This window comes from Cornus florida, unplaced genomic scaffold (assembly GCF_030987335.1).
Source record: "Cornus florida cultivar Cherokee Brave unplaced genomic scaffold, ASM3098733v1 CherokeeBrave_3.0.0_Hap2_Chr03, whole genome shotgun sequence".
NCBI lineage: Eukaryota > Viridiplantae > Streptophyta > Magnoliopsida > Cornales > Cornaceae > Cornus > Cornus florida.
Genome location: NW_026775573.1, coordinates 70,978,602 through 70,995,736, shown reverse-complemented (window position 1 = coordinate 70,995,736; position 17,135 = coordinate 70,978,602).

Below are 17,135 nucleotides of genomic sequence, written 5' to 3'. Positions count from 1 at the left end.
TCGGGGATGGTTTTTAAGACTCTTTTCTTTGGATTGACAACTTCTTTTAAGGACCGAGTCATTTTCATATTTTCACTTTTTGGACACTATTCACTTTTCGTCCTTTTTTCCTATTTTGTTTTTTCCCCATTTGTCACTTTGTTGGCATAGCCTCACTTTTTATGTTTAGAGTTGGTTTTTGACTTCACGTATCTTCATTCTAAGTTGTTTTCACGAAATACGCATCTTTACTTTTGTGGAAAAGCTCTCTTGGTTAGTCCCGGTGTCCATGGGGGCATAGATGCATAGTTCTTCAGAAACATTTTCTTTCCTTGGGGTATTTTTCATAAATATCTTTTGAAGATATTTTATTTTAGGGATTTTTAAGAAAATATTTTTGGAAGATATTTTCATTCTGGGTCATTAGTGCAGTTATCACTTTTTGGATGGGCCATTATGCAATTAATGAAAGTTATTACAAAAATGCCTTGATTTGAGCCTAGATTCTCGTACAGGATTAATTTTCACTTTTCGTCAAGTCACGTACTCTTAGAATTTCCTTCTGGTCATTTTTCTCCAGTTTCAGGGTTTTTGGCCCTAGTTGCCGCCGAACTTGTTCAGGGCATATCTTTTTGCTCGGGACTTGATTTTTGACGTCGTTTCTTCGTTGTTCATCTTTTCTCATTTTGGTTCTTTTTTGTTCATGAAGTTTTTCCGTTTGAGTGTGTCTACGGGAATTCCACTTTTCCGAACCCGGTGGGGCCCGTTCGGGGTACTTTTTGAGTTTTTCTATAAGTAGGGGGTCTTAGAGAGAAAAATAGCGCTCAGCCCTGATGAGTGTCGAACGAGCGTTCAGTGCTTTGGCATTAGGCAAGTGCTCGTCCATGCTACAGAACCTTTCCTTCCTTCCACTTTGATCAATTTCGCTTCCGCATTTCGGATCCGTTAACGGGTCATCTTCTGGGTCATCACTGACGCACCGAATTGCAAAACTTGGGCCGTCGCAGTGTCTTTACACCTAATGCTCTAAAGCCATCTGGTTTGGGGGTCATTGACCTAATGCTCATTAAATGAATCTTTTAGAAAGCTTAAGAGATCACTATATTACGCCATACTTTTTGTCTTTGATCCTGTAAAAAAATAAATAATAAAAAGAGTGAAAAAGAAATAAAAAGAGAGCATGTAGGAAATAAATTGCAATAAAAAGGTTCATTCTTTGTCTTGATGATTGGTACTAGATTTGTGTGCTAGCTTGAGACCGTTTGTGCCTATTTCATTGATTTGCTAAGATTGCAATATATTTGATGCCGGTTTACTCAAGAAGGATGCTAGAGTTATTTTGAATTTCATAATCATCTTACTTGATCTGTGGAGGACCATATTTTCTTGCTTGTTATTAAAATTTTGGGAGATTGCTTAGAGATGGTTGAAAAATGGCATACTTGAGGTTGTTTTCTTTCAATGCTTGTTTGGAATGTTAGTGCCTCTTTAATGAGAAAGAGCTTGATGTTTGTGGGTATCATTTTTGGAAACCCTCATGAAACTTCACTCATCCACTAGGGGTAACCTAGGGGTTTAAAAGGCTTGTTACATATGTTAAATGTAACTGTATTCCCTATGAAAGTGGCGCTATCCTTTTATTGCTTTCTTATTCATCGTTGTATAGTTGTTCATTTCTTTGTTTTCTTTCATAGTTCATTGCTAGGGACTAGCAATATCTAAGTTTGGGGATGTGATAAGTGTTCAAATGTTGCACATTTTAGTACCTAAGTTAGAGTATTTTAGTCCATTCATCTAACTTTCCCGTTTTAGTTCTAATTTGTGTTTTTGTCTATTTCAGATCAATAAGGTTCAATTGTGTTAAAAATAGCCTATTAAGCCCTTTTTAGAGTCAATAAGAAATTCCATAAAAAGTTCATAAAATTGCATTGTAGCAATGCTGATCGATCGAAGATTCATCCACGATCGATCGCAGGTCACGCGATCCATCGCAGCCACCTCAGTAAAGGATAAGACTGCAACCTCATCATTCGCTTAAAGTGGCAATCGATCGCAGACATTGGCAATCTATCACAGTGCTGCATCAGTGCCAGGTAAGAGGATAAGGTTGCCAGTTGTCAAGATAAGCATGCCACGTCATCCACAACCAATCGTCGAGGTTGGCGATCCATCGAAGAACCTTGGCGATCAATCGCCATCCTGCTGGCAGTAAGCTGTTTAATTCCTGAGCTCGCCTAAAATCTACCTACCAAAGGGGCTGCGAGATTAGACCAATTAGAGCATCTCCAATGGTAAAATGCTAAATTGGATGCCAAATCTATATTTTGACATGTGCTACAGTGTCAAAATGCTACAATTTAGCAATTTTTCTCCAATGGTGCAAAATGCTATTTTTTTACACAACCACCATTCTTTTTCAACTACCATTCCTACCATTCATATTTGCATCAATAATATTAATATTAGGCACATTCCAAGTCAAGTTATAGATATTAGAAGGAAACTAAAATTAAATCTAATTAAAAAGGAGCAAAAATCTAAAATATCAGGTCAAAAAAGGAACAAAAATAAAAAAACAAATTTTTTATAATTTTTTTTATCACTATTTGTGAATTAATTTTTTTATATAATTTTTTTTTCTTTATATATATATATATGTGTGTGTGTGTATATTATATATATTTGATTATATAATTATTAAAAATATATATATTTTTATGGTAAATCATATCAGCCTCCCCAATCGCCTTCATCTGAGAACTTGCCCTTTCTCTTTCTCTCTCTCTCTCTCTGTGCAACTGCAAACTACAAAATCTACAAGAATCAAAAGCTCAAAACCCATATATTTCAGTTCATCTTACCACCCCATCCCACCAATAGGCTAAGAAGACCTGAGGAATCTACTACTACAGGTGTCTTCATAGGATCTGAACCCTCAGTGCCGGTATTTAGATTATTTTCATTTCCTCTTTCAAGGCTAACAATTGGAACTGCTGAGCCAATGGAATCTATCTGTCTACAAGAATCCAAAGTTCAAAACCTATTACCTATATCAAAACCTATATCGGCGTTACTATTTCATTATATTCATCCGATCTCCGGTCGCTGCCGCCCTCTTCACCGGAGCTCATGCCATAACCCAGAACCATGGCGATAGCGAAGGGAGCCACGATTGGACCACCCAGAACCATAACTGAGCAGCATCTTGGGTTGTTGCAGATGAGAAAGAAAGGGGATGTTGCAGATAAGAGGGAAAGGGTTGTTGTAGATGAGAGAGAAAGGGTCAGCTGAGATGTGAAGAAACGGCGTCGTAGGCCATTAAATAAACTTGCCAAAAAAATTTGGCAGCTCTTACATTTGAGAGAAAAAAATGAGATTTTCAAATTTTGAGAGGCCAAATGAAAGGCCATTGGAGAACTTGTTTTTCACTCATCTCTCAAATTATGAGTTTGAGAGCCCAATATAAAAGACCATTGGAGCTACTTTTAGAAGGCCATTTTTTGACTTGTTCACTACACAAAGGGGCTTGTATTGTATTTAAATAAATAAATAAAATGAATCATTGTATAGGGGTTAGCTAGTTTTAGAATTAAATTAATTTTTAGACTTAGTTTCTCTCTAGAGATTAGGGTTCTTGAGTAAGAAAAGAGGAAGAAGATGGAGTTTAACTTGAAGATAGCCCTTGAAGGTTTCATTTCTACATCTATGAGTGGCTAAATCATCCTCTTAGGGCTTGGAAAAGCCCTAGGCTAGTCCTTTAAACCTTAAACCTTTGACATTTTTGGGGATTCTATGTTATAATAAATGTTTTAACCTTCTGATTATATAGAACTTGACTTTGTCTATGATTTAAATGGATCAATTCTTCTAATTAATTCTCTAATTTATTTACATATCTCTGTGTGATTAAATTGAGGGTTATGTCTCTACACTAGTTTCTTTAGATTTGATACATGTCTATGTGATGGTCCAAATTGTTACCACTTAAAATTACCACTTATAACAATAGCATAAATCAATGTAGAATAATGTTATAGTAAGGGGTTGTCGAACCACAAGGATTGTTAGTTTATGGCAACCAAAATTGTAAAATTACTTTTTAGTTTGATAAAAGAGAAGATAGTTTGATTGGTTTGTCACTTAAACTATGAATTGAAATTACATAAAAACAGTAAATAAAATGAATAAAATGGATTAAACTTATAGAGAGAAGGTTAGGGAATTGACTTCACCAAAACCACATAAACATGCTAACTTACACTTAACTTGGGGATAAACAACTATGTATATAAAATAATGTATAGAAGTATAAAACAACCACAACATCTTGCAAAAAATCATACATTTCAGGACTAAGCATAACCCATCTTTGGTTGGCATGATTCATCCACCTAAACTAGGTTGTGGTATGAACTATCTTCCCTAAGCATGGCCTATCAAGGTCCTTCAATTGTATATTGCAGCATATGAAATACAATTATCTATCATAAATTATCTTTAGTTGGTATGGACCATCTACATAACTAAATTAATCTAAATGTGTAGCATGGTCCATCTTCCTTAAGTATAATCTATATAAATTCTCAATTACATGCCAATATAACTAATTCATTCCCATTGTCACTATAGGAAATCAAGTGCATAATTGTGCCAATATGATTTCTAAGACAAGATAAACATATCCACTTAACTATATATTTAAATAAAAATCACATACATTAATTCAGTGTAAAAACACATCAATTCAATGTAAACAACTGTTGTGTGTTTTTGCATACTACTTATAAATTTACCACTCGCAACAGCACGAATCCTTGTAGGATAGCACTATAGAGAAGGTGTCGAACCGATAGAGAGATGAGTTATTATGTTTTGCTTTTAACTAATTTTTATTGGTCTATAGGTAACTGATTGAATTGATTGATTTAGTTGTCACGATTATAAACTAAAATTAAATTAAAATTAAACTAAAGTGATCAGAGAGAGAAAGGTCTTAGGGATTTGACTTCAATGGTGTGACGATAATGTTTACCAATAATAATCAACACTTGTAATAGCACAACTCATTGTAAAATAGGGCTATCGTAAGGGTAAGTCGAACCACAAGGATTGCTAGTTTATGGCAACCAAGGTTGTAAAATCATTTTGTTTGATGAAAGAGGTGCATATGTGAAGTATGAAGCATAGAAGAGAGTGATACTCGAAGATAATCTAATTGAAGCATTTATACAAACCATTTTGAATCCACATGTTCATTTCAGATTTTCCTTAATTCAAAACTATGATTTGCCTTTATACACAGTATTCAACACATGCTTTAATCTCCAATAAGTTTCAAGACCACAAAATCATTGCTTCCAATTTTTTTTTTTTTTTAACAAAATCATTGCTTCCATTTTTTTTTTTTCTTACCAATTTACATGAACAAATTAGCAAATGTAAACAATAATTAATACCAAAATATACCCCCAAACTTGAATGTCACATTGTCCTCAAAGTGTGAAGACAAAGAATGGAAATGAAAAATATAGAAGGTAAAAAGAGCAATAATACCAAGTATAGGAGGAAAATGCCACCATGTGAATTCCAAAATCAATGCCCCTAAACTTGGAATGAGCACTATGAAAAGATAACACTAATAGATACAGATGAAAAATGTGAATACACACCAAAGAAAGAAATAAAAATGAAAGACCAAACACAAGCATGCAACAAACTATATAAACAGAAAGGGAATTTTTATTTATAATGAGGTTGACAGTTACAGATGATAGTGTATCGCCAAAATGCCAAACCTAACATGCTAGATTAAAAACAGATTCCCAAACTGCAACAAAATAACATCACATAAAATAAAAACAACTTAACAACGGAGATAACCACACAACATTCTAAACATAAAACATAGACAAGAACGGGCCAAAAGGTGCTTGCTAGGGACCAGAAGGGAAACGGGTAAGGAGTGTATTGAGGAGGTTATGAGTTTCAAGCCTCTCTTCATGAGCAATCCGACGGTCTTCCGCAGCAACACGATGGTCTTTCGTTACTGCAATGTAATCTTCCCGCACAGCCCTATTATAGTCAGCTAGTGTACTCTCAAAAGTGTCCATCCGAGCATGGAGACCAACAATGCTATCCCTAAGAAAGGCATGCTCATTCTGAGGTATAATAGGCGGATCCTCCCAATTAATGTAATCTTCTACCATAGGATCATCCTCATGGATGGGAGAAGATGGTACCCGTGGTAGTGAAGCATCAGCGGGGTGATTGGGCCTAAGATGGGCAACAACATTGTTCCATCTCTGTATGGAAAATGCCTAGATCTTTTTGCCCTTCTCTTCATTGGCTGGAATGACGTAACCTTTGTGCTTAAGAAGATTAGTAATGAAGAATGGCAATGGCAAGGCCCAAGTTTGAGCTTTTTGATGCTTCAACTGAATGCATTCTTCCCAAAATTTCATGAATTGGTCCCAAATTAAATCCGGAATAGAAATCCCAAAGCCTTGGTCCAGGGCATACAAAGCATCCAACATCAAACCGTAACGCTCAGTGCTATGCCCTAAAGGGCACACATTATGCTTAAGAACCGAATCAATGAACCAAACATGCTTGGGTTGAGTGGACTTGAGAGTGAAACTACGAGGCCTATGAGGATCAGCCACATTGCAAATTGCAGGAATAATTTGCTCTATGGTTAAATCATTAGCTTCTGTATACAACAGACCACCCATATCATCCAAAAGATCATCAAGGCATTTAAGAGGACAGCCCGAAATAGCCATAATGTCGTCGAGGTTGAATGAATAGATAGTTCCATTAATGGATGTGGCGAGAGTGTTGTCCTGCTCATTTGGGTAATGGAGGTTTTGATAAAACAGCCTTACCACTCACGGGTAAGCAACTTTCGCAACTGGTTTGCAAATGCCTTGTAGATGCCGATTTGTCAATTCGGTGACTGCCCAAGAGGATATTGGGTGGTCGGCAAAGACATCCGTGAGATGGAATTGGTGCTCATAGTTAAGCTTTTTGGTAGCCAAGCAGCCTTGGGACTTCTCGGACCATAGCAGGGGTAGCCTCAGATGCTCTAGGACGCCTAGATGATTCCCCACGAACCATTTGAAGATGGAGAATTGGATGAGGAATTTAAGCAAACACTCGGGAAAGAAGGACCTGGAAGAAGTCTAGGCAAACTTTCAAGTGCTGAGAATGGATGGGTGAATGGAGGTATTTAAAGGAATGGGATGCATGAATGAGGAAGAGGAAAAGATTATGAAGTAATGGGGTGGTGCATGCATGGGGCGGCCATATGGGAATTGAAGAGAAGAAAATGGGTAAGTGAAAAGAGAGGGCCAGGAAGGGTCTTTAAAAAGGAGAGAAAAATAGGACGAGCACTCGTAGGGCTAGATAAGCACTCGTATGACATGGGACGAGTGTTCGTTGGCCACTGGAGGGTATGCGCAGCTATATTTTTTTAGGTTGGACGAGCGCTCGTTGGGCGGGACGAACGCTCTAAAATGAAGCAGTGAGCAAATTGCTAATTACGAGCACTCGTGGGGTATGGATGAGCGCTCGTATGACATTGGGTTGGGCTGCGAGGATGCAGTGGCTAGATGGATGAGCGCTCATAGAGCTGGATGAGTGCTCAAAAATGAAGCAATGAGGAATCATCTAATTACAAGCGCTCGTCTAATGAAGGGACGAGCGCTCGTCCCTGCCTTGGAAAGAAAATATTAAAGAAATGGGATGCCACTAAAGCTCGGGAATGCAAACCAAAATCAAATTGAACCAGCAAGGCTTGATAAGACAAGGAAGAAGAGATCACAGACTTAAAAACACGGTTCTTCCCATGAATGCTAAATTTTACGTCGATAGCTGGATGAACCATAATTTTTGCATTAGTCCTTATAAATTGGGTCTGTCAATAGGACTTTCTCCACTTTTCGAGTCGGGACTATGCCATCGATATAGCCTTTGGCCATTAACCTTAAAGAGGGATCCATCTGTGGGATCATGAAGTTTAATGGTGCCATGAGGAAAGACAGATGAGATAACATATGGACCATCCCATCGGGAACGGAGTTTACAGGGAAAGAGTCGCAACCGAGAATTGAAAAGCCAAACTTTCTGTCAGGGGGCAAAACACTTATTGACAATATGTTTATCATGGAATGCTTCAGTCTTTTCCTTATAGATTTTGGCACTTTCATACACATCATTTTGAATTTCCTCAAGTTCATTGAGCTGTAATTTACGAGTAGAGCCGGCTTGCTTAAGATCAAAATTAAACCATTTTATGGCCCAAAAAACATGGTGCTTTAACTCCACCGGGAGATGACAAGCTTTGCCAAAGACAAGACAATATGACGGCATGCCAATGGGCGTCTTATACACTATCCGGTAGGCCCAAAGCGCATCGTTTAGTCGTAATGACCAATCTTTGCGGTCCGGTCGAACCATTTTTTCCAAAATATGCTTAATCTCACGATTAGATACTTCCACTTCACCACTCGTTTAAGGATGGTAAGGTGTGGCAACCTTGTGAGTAAACGAGCACTTAAGAAGGACGGATTTAAGACAACTATTGTAGAAATGAAAACCTCCGTCATTGATAAGGGCTCTAAGCGTACCAAACCAGCTGAAGATATTTGATTGAACGAACTTGACCACAACAGTATGATCATTAGTTTTGGTAATTGTTGCCTCAACCTATTTAGACATGTAATCCACCGCTACAAGAATACACTCATAGCCATAAGAGGATAGAAACAGTCCCATGAAATTAATTCCCCACACATCAAAAATTTATATGATTAAGATGGGGGTCAGCGGCATCATGTCTCTTCTAGACATGGCTCCTAGTTTTTGGCAACGCTCACAAGACTTGCAGAAATTGTAAGCATCCCGAAATAGAGATGGCCAATAAAATCCACTTTGAAGGACTTTGTCAGAAGTTTTCTTGGTGCTTCCTCCACATGTAAGAGTGTGGCAGAAATTTAGCACACTTTGGAATTCAATTTCAGGAATGCATCGCCGAATGATTTGATCCGGGCAATACTTGAACAATTCCAAATCTTCCCAAAATAAATTTTTGACTTGGGAAAAGAACCGGTCTTTCTCTTATTTGGACCATTGGGACGGAATTTTTCCTACCGTAAGATAGTTGACAATATTCGTAAACTAAGGAAGATTTGTATGAGAAATTTGAAATAGTTGCTCATCCGGGAAGGAATTATGAACTGTAGAAAATTCAGAAGATTTCCCAATAAATAGACGAGAGAGATGGTCGGCTATAACATTGCCTGTCCCTTTTTTATCCCGAATTTCAATATCAAACTCTTGAAATAAGAGTATCCATTGAATTAGCTAGGGTTTGGTCTCTTTCTTTGCGAGCAAATGCCTTAAAGTGACATGATCCAAAAATACAATGACCTTGGACCCAAGAAGGTAAGAGCGGAATTTGTCCAAGGCATACACCACAGCTAGTAACTCTTTTTCAGTGGTAGTGTAATTTAATTGAGCATCAAAAATAGTTTTACTAGCACAGTAGATAGTATATGGTAGTTTGTCCACATGCTAGCCCAAACTAGCACCTAATGCATAATCGGATGCATCACACATGATCTCAAATGGAATAGGCTAGTTAGACCGTTTCATGATTGGGGCTGAAGAGAGAAGAATATGAAGCTTCTTGAAAGCTTCCAAACATGTTTCATCAAAATTGAAGTGAATATCCTAGGCAAAAAGATTACACAAGGGCTGGGATATTTTTTTAAAATCTTTGATGAAAGGGCGATAGAAACCAGTATGACCAAGAAAGGAACAAATTTGTCAGACAAAATTTGGAGGATGAAGGTTAGAGATCAATTCAATTTTTGCTTTATTGACCTCAATTCCCCTTTTAGAAATAACGTGTCCCAAGACAATTCCTTCTTGGACCATGAAATGACTCTTTTCCCAACTTAGAATTAGATTTGTCTCCTTGCATCTTTAAAGCACAAGGGATAGATTGTGGAGACATAAGTTAAAGGAAGATCCAAAGACGAAAAAGTTATCCATAAATACTTCCAAAAACTTCTTGACTATACCAAAAAATATGGACATCATGCATCTTTGGAAAGTTATCGGTGCATTGCATAGCCCGAAGGGCATTCATCTATAGGCAAAAGTTCCGAAGGGACATGTGAATGTGGTCTTCTCTTGATCTTGAGGATCAATTGCCACTTGGTTATAGCCAGAATAACCGTCAAGAAAACAGTAGTAGTTTTGGTCGGCGAGCCTCTCTAGGATGTGATCAATGAATGGGAGTAGAAAATCATCCTTCCTAGTGGTAGAGTTAAGTTTCTGGCAATCAATGCACACACGCCACCCAGTGGTGGTGCGTTGTGCATGAGTTCTCCCTCTAAATTTTCAACAACGGTGAGGCCGGATTTCTTGGGAACAACTTGAGTGGGGCTTACCCACTTGCTATCCGAGATGGGGTAGATGATTTCTGCATCTAGTAGCTTGATCACTTCTTTCATGACCACCTCCTTCATGTTTGGATTCAACCGGCGCTGTACCTCTCTAGAAGGTTTGGCATCGTCCTCCATATGAATGCGGTGCATACAAATAGAGGGATTGATTCCTTTCAATTTAGCCACTGCCCAGCCAAAAACTTCTTTGTGCTCTTGTAGCACCGCTAAAAGACTATTTTCTTGGTCCTTTGAAAGGTTCGATGCAATGATGACCGAAAGAGTTTTATTGCACCAAGAAATACATACTTGAGTTGGACCAGGAATAGCTTTAACTCAAGTTATGGTGGAGATTTTAATGAAGGTACCAGAGGAGTGCTGGAAAGTTGAGGAAGTGGTTCTTTTGGCACTTTTCAAGAGGAAAAGTCCATGATAGCACTAACTTTGAGCAAAGAATTGACTTCTTGGATGGATTGATCGATATTAAAGTTTCCGAAGTCAAAATGAGATATGCAAGTTTTAAGAGGATCCTTGCTTAGAATGAAGAGGATAGATTCTTTGACCACTTCATCTAACACATCAATGAGAAAACAATCATCCTCATCGGGAGGATGTTGAGTTACATGGAAGATGTGGAGTTTGATTTGCATATTTCCAAAGGCGATATCCATCACCTAGGTTCGGCAATTTATTGAAGCATTAGCTGTAGCTAAGAAAGGTCTACCGAGGATCACGGGAATATATTTCTTTAGATCATAGACTGGTTCTGTGTCAAGAACCACAAAGTCTACTTGGAAGTAGAATTTGTCCACTTTGATAATCAGATCTTCAAAAATGCCCCGTGGGTACTTAACTGATCTGTCTGTAAGCTACAAGACCACAGTGGTTGGCTTAAGGTCTCCCAACCCAAGTTGTAAGTAAACTGAATAAAGAATCAAGTTTACACTCGTTCCTAAGTCAAGGAGGGCCCTTTCTTTCTCATTTTCACCAATGATACACGAGATTGTCAGGGCACCCGGATCCTTATACTTTGGAGGAGTGTTGTGTTGAACTATCACACTCACTTGTTCAGTTAGCCTTACTTTCTTCAGTAGATGACTTTTGGAAGTGCGTTTTTGAGTACACAAATCCTTGAGAAATTTGGCATAGGGAGGAATTTGCTTAATAGCATCTAAGAGAGGTAGGTTGATCTTTACTTGCTTAAAAACCTCCCACATGTCCTGAATTTTACAGCCTTTGTTCCCAAAATGTGTCAACTCTTGGAGACATTGAGGAAAAAGAGCCATAGGCTCATAAGAGGTCTCCATATTTGGGGTCACAAGCTTAGAATTTTCAGGGCTGGACTTTGGATTTTCAGGAGTGAAATTTGGATTAGATGAGATGAGATTTGGATCTTTGGGAGGAAGAACTTTTTCATCTTTTCCTCTATCAACCTTATTGTCTAAAATTCAACCACTCCGAAGTCCACTTGTAGGAGGGACTTCGTCAATCACATGGATCCCTCAAGGATTCATAAATGGTTGAGCGAGAAGTTTTCCCGTATCCTTTTGAAGAAGTTGGTTCATTGAATTAGCTATTTGCCCCACTTGATTCTCAAGTTTAGCTATTGACTGAATATGTGAATGAACCATTTGGAGAGTAGGCTGCAATGATGTCAAGAGTTGTTTGTTGGATTCTAACATTTGCTTGTTAAAGGATTCCATCATTTGCTTATTTGCAGCAAGAATCTCATCAGTTGGAAACACATGAGGTGAAGTAGAAACATTTAGATTATAGGGAGGACGGTAGCTTGAAGAGGCCTGAAATTACCGATTTGGAAATTGAGAAGAGGGCTGATTTTGCTGCCCTTGATTCTGAAATGTTAAATTTTGTGGGGTTGGTTGCCTCCATGAAAAAATTGGATGATCTCTCCATCCCAGATTGAAGGTATTGGAGTAAGGATTATTTCCAAGCCTAGAAAACATGGCATTTGCCTGCTTTTGATTATTGCTGGAATATTACTCCGGTGTGGGGCAATCTTCCAAGAGATGGAATGGCTAGTGCATGATACACACACCGCACTTGCTGAATTTTGAGATAGAGAATGAGAGAGATGTGGTGCCATTAATTGGAAGAATTTGTGACCTATGGCATCCACTTGAGAAGATTCTTCCCTCATTGTCTTTGGTTGACATGGATTGGTGTTCTTTGCATTGGTTGATGTTGGAGCCATACGAGAATTATGTAGCAATGAGTTTTCACTCAAATTCTCGAGTAAGGTCCAAGCATCATCTACATTTTTAGACATGAGCATTCCTCCACATGAAGAGTCAACCATAAGTCTATATGGTTCGGTTAAACCATCATAGAAAGCTTGCACCAATTGCCATTTTGGAATTTGGTGGTACGGATACTTCCTAACAAGGTCTTGAAGTCTTTCCCAAGTCTCATAGAGTTGTTCCTCATTGATTTATGAAAAACTAAGAATGGAACACCTCATTTGATTTGTCTTACTCACTGGATAGTATTTTTTTAGGAATTCTTGTTACAATTGTGCCCATGTAGTGATGAAATTTGCAGTAAGGGAGTTCAACTGATATTTTGCCCTTTCGTTTATGGCGAATGGGAAGAGACGCAAATATAATGCATTTTCAGGGAAGTCCCTCATCTTGATGGTAGAGCAGATTTCAAGGAACTCATCAAGATGCTTATAGGGATCTTCATTTTCAAAGCCATGAAAGGATGGAAGCATTTAAATTGTGCTAGATTTAATCTCATATTGGGTTGCATCGATGTTTGGCATCACTATGCAAGAAGGAGAGGCATAAGTTGTAGGGCTAAAATGGTCCCTAAGAGTCATAGGTACCACATTTGGAATTTCAACCCTTTCAAGATTTATTCTTCATCCCGCAAATTTCCATCAATTCCTGCCATAATATGAACTTCAAGTTCGATTCCTTTTATATTTTTGGATTCCCTAAGGTTTTTTCTAAGAGTCCTTTCAAGTGAATTTATGTCAATTGGTTCTTCAAAAGTTGGCAAAGATAATGATCTATGGCCCAACATCAATTACAAAATTCACACAACAAGCACAACACCCCTTCACCATAACATCCACATACAATGTTCCCTTTATCCTCAATCATCAACAAAACAAAAAATAAATGGCCGTGACAAGGACCGATGCTTTGCAAAATAGAATAACAGAAATAGCCTCAACAAGGGCTACACAATCAAAAATCACTAATTTAAACACATGCAAAATATTCACAACTTTTAAAACTAGAACTTTGAAAAACTTAGCCGGAGTCCTTTAGACTTACAATTTTCAGTTTTTTCTTGGCAAGCCTTGAGTTCCTATAATCTCACAAATAATACTTAAACACAAAAATCACCAAAACCAAACTGAAAAAATATCCACAAAGCATAATATTCACAATCAAACCAAAAAAAATCTTGAAACCTCAGTTACAAAACCGTATGCAATCCCCGGTAACTGCGCCAAAAATTGGTGTGACGATAATGTTTACCAATAATAATCAACACTTGCAATAGAACAAATCATTGTAAAATAGGGCTATCGTAAGGGTAAGTTGAACCGCAAAGATTGCTAGTTTATGGCAACCAAGGTTGTAAAATCACTTTGTTTGATGAAAGAGGTGCATAAGGTTTGATTTGTTTGTCACTTAGAACTAGGAATTGAAATTTTCATAAAACAATAAATGGAATGAATTCAAGATGAATTAAACTTATGTAAAGAGAGCTAGGGAAATGAATTCACCACAAACCATATAAACATGCTTGCTTGCAATTAACTTGGGAAACAACTTATATATTTGACCATGATATGTAGAAATACATGATTAATACATTACCTTCAAGAATTTCATAAAATCAAGAACTAAGTATAATCCATCAAAGTTTTACATGATCTAACTACCTAGACTAAGGTGTAGCTTAGGACATGCTCACTAAGCTATGAAATATCAAATTCCTCAATAAGTATGATGAAAGCACATGAAGTCAAAAACTAAGTATAATCCATCAAAGGAGGTCCTTAAGCTATGAACTATCAAAATTTCCAAACAACATGCCATTAAAATCCATTTCATAATCTTATCTCCATTCTCACTATGAAGATGTAAGCAATATAATTATGAGAAAATACAATCTAAGACAAGATGAAAAGTTCAACACAATCATTTATTGACATAAAGAGCCATTACAAGTTGTGTAAATCTCTAGACTATGAAACTATCATATACACACTTCATTCCCCAAATTAAAATACAACTAGAGCATGCTTACAAGGAAGGGTTTCATCACCTCCCTAGGGAGGGAGTTAGTTACCCATAGCAGCAAAAGAGGAAGAGGTTGAAGAACTCAGCCCTTCCATTTTCACCACTTAAAAAAAAAATACAACAAAAGCTCTCAAAACTCAATATTTCTCTCACTAGAATTCTTATCTAGAAATTCAATAATCTTTTTTCATCATCACCACTTCCTAAAAATACATAAAATGTCTAACAAAGCTCCTCAAATTCGAGGTCAATGTCCTCTAAAAGTAATTGACCAACAACCCTAATTAAGGAGGGAATCAAATTGAAAGGTTCACAATGCCAACTGGGTCTGCATTGTCTGAACGAGCGCTTGTCCAGTGAAGGGACAAGCGCTCGTAATTAGCCTTCTACTCATTGGCCCGGATCTACATAGATAAAAGCTCATCCAATAAAGGGATGAGTGCTCGTAATTACACTTTTTTTTCTACCTCAAGTTGGAGCGCTCGTTCATGAGGGACGAGTGCTCGTCCATGCCTTGGAACTTTTCTTTTCTCTAGTTTTGAACTTGTTTCAATTCTTCAAGCTTTTGATCCTCTTTCACCTTGGTCTTGGTTTTGGGTCATTGAGTCCATCATCTACCCTTTTGTTTTATAGAGAGTATCCATGAGCAAAATTGGGTCAATTCCTCTTGGAAATCATATGATGCTAAGGCCTGGAATGACTTAATCTTCAAAAAGCCTTTAAGACTTCTATTTTATTTCTTTTTGAGAAACAAACCTAAAAATACACAAAAGCACAAAACTAAAGATAATCTATATAAAATAATCAAGTAATGGACTTAACTAATGCCAATAAGGGCACTTAATTATGCAATATTTGGCACTTATCATTCACCACAACCTTGTAACCATGGCTGACTGTTTCAACTCTGGGGATTTAAACACATTATATTTCAAATGAATTGAACTCAATAACATTCGTTCAACTCAGGTTTTAAAGAGCGATGTTTTATAAAATTCAGTTAACTATATAACCTATCTGCGGTTAGCATGGACTATCCACATACCTACTCTAACTACATTATAAATAATCCATCTTTCCTAAGCATAGACTATGAAAACATTCTTTTATAAAAAATGTTAGAACACCATTACATGACCTCCATTCTTATGTCCGGCAGGACTCTGCCAGATACTGTCCAATAAGAATGGGTTGAGAATAGAAGACGAACAGTTATATCTAAGACAAGGTAATAAAAATTCGAAAACTATTTAAAACATTAAATCCAATTGAGTTGCCTCAATTGCTCATAGTCATGCAATCAAAAGCATAATATATATTAAAACATCCCAGAGTTAAAACAATCAAACTATAGAACTAGATTGGGTTACATCAATGCCCTAAGAGAGGAATTAGCTACTCATAATGATGTTGGATATCATCAGTACTATAGTCGTCTCCATCGTCACGGACGGCACTTTTCTTCTTTGGATCTTCACCTTCTAAGATTATCGAAACCCTAAAAGCCACCACACTATCAACCTTCTGAATAACACAAGAAAAAGGACTTGGAATTTTAGACCACTTTTATCAAGGCTTATGCCTTCTTTTATAGAAGAAAATAAGGATCTAGTGGGCTTTTAAGTCTTCTAGCCCATCTGGAGTGAAATACGACTTGAAAAGGAATAATCCCATAACTAAAAATTTAATATACCATAGAAAGCTCGAGCTTTAGGAAATTGAGCTCGATCGTCTTTTCCTTCAATACTTAGAATAGTTTTGGGATTGATCTCTTTTAACATTGCTCGATCCAAGTTTCATGGGCTTGAGCACTAGGTACCAGGCTCAAGCTTTAGGTACTCAAGCCTCAAGCTCTGAGTAATGGTGCTTGATCCTTGAGTCTTAGCACGAGGCCTTGCGAGCTTGGTTCTTCAATCAAAATCAACTCTTTAAATTCCGACGCCTTATGCTCGAGCTTGAGGGCTAAGGCTCGAGCACCCTCTGTTAGGGCTCGAGCTCTAAGGTACAAAGCTCGAGCTTCAATGTCTTGTTGCTTTTCTTCTTCTTTGATTGCAAGGCTCGAGCCTCAAGACTTAGGCTCGAGCTCTGGGTCTTGAATTCTTCCAAACTTCACCACTTAAGCTCTCAGCTTGCTCTAAATGACCGGCAACGACTCTGTAAGCTTCGATATCATCATAAAGTCTTGGTTTTAACCATTTCTCTAGGAAAGTACCTATAAACACACATTAAACATAAATCAATCTAACTATGGATAGAAGTATCACTTTTGGCCTTAACATACGTATATTTAGAGGCTCGAATATGCAATATTCAGCGTTCATCACAACCCTAAACTTACATATTGCCAGTCCCTTAGCAATACAGAACTAAAAAGCCGCTTTCGTGGGAATCACGGTTGTATTTAGCCTATGTAACAAGCCTTTAA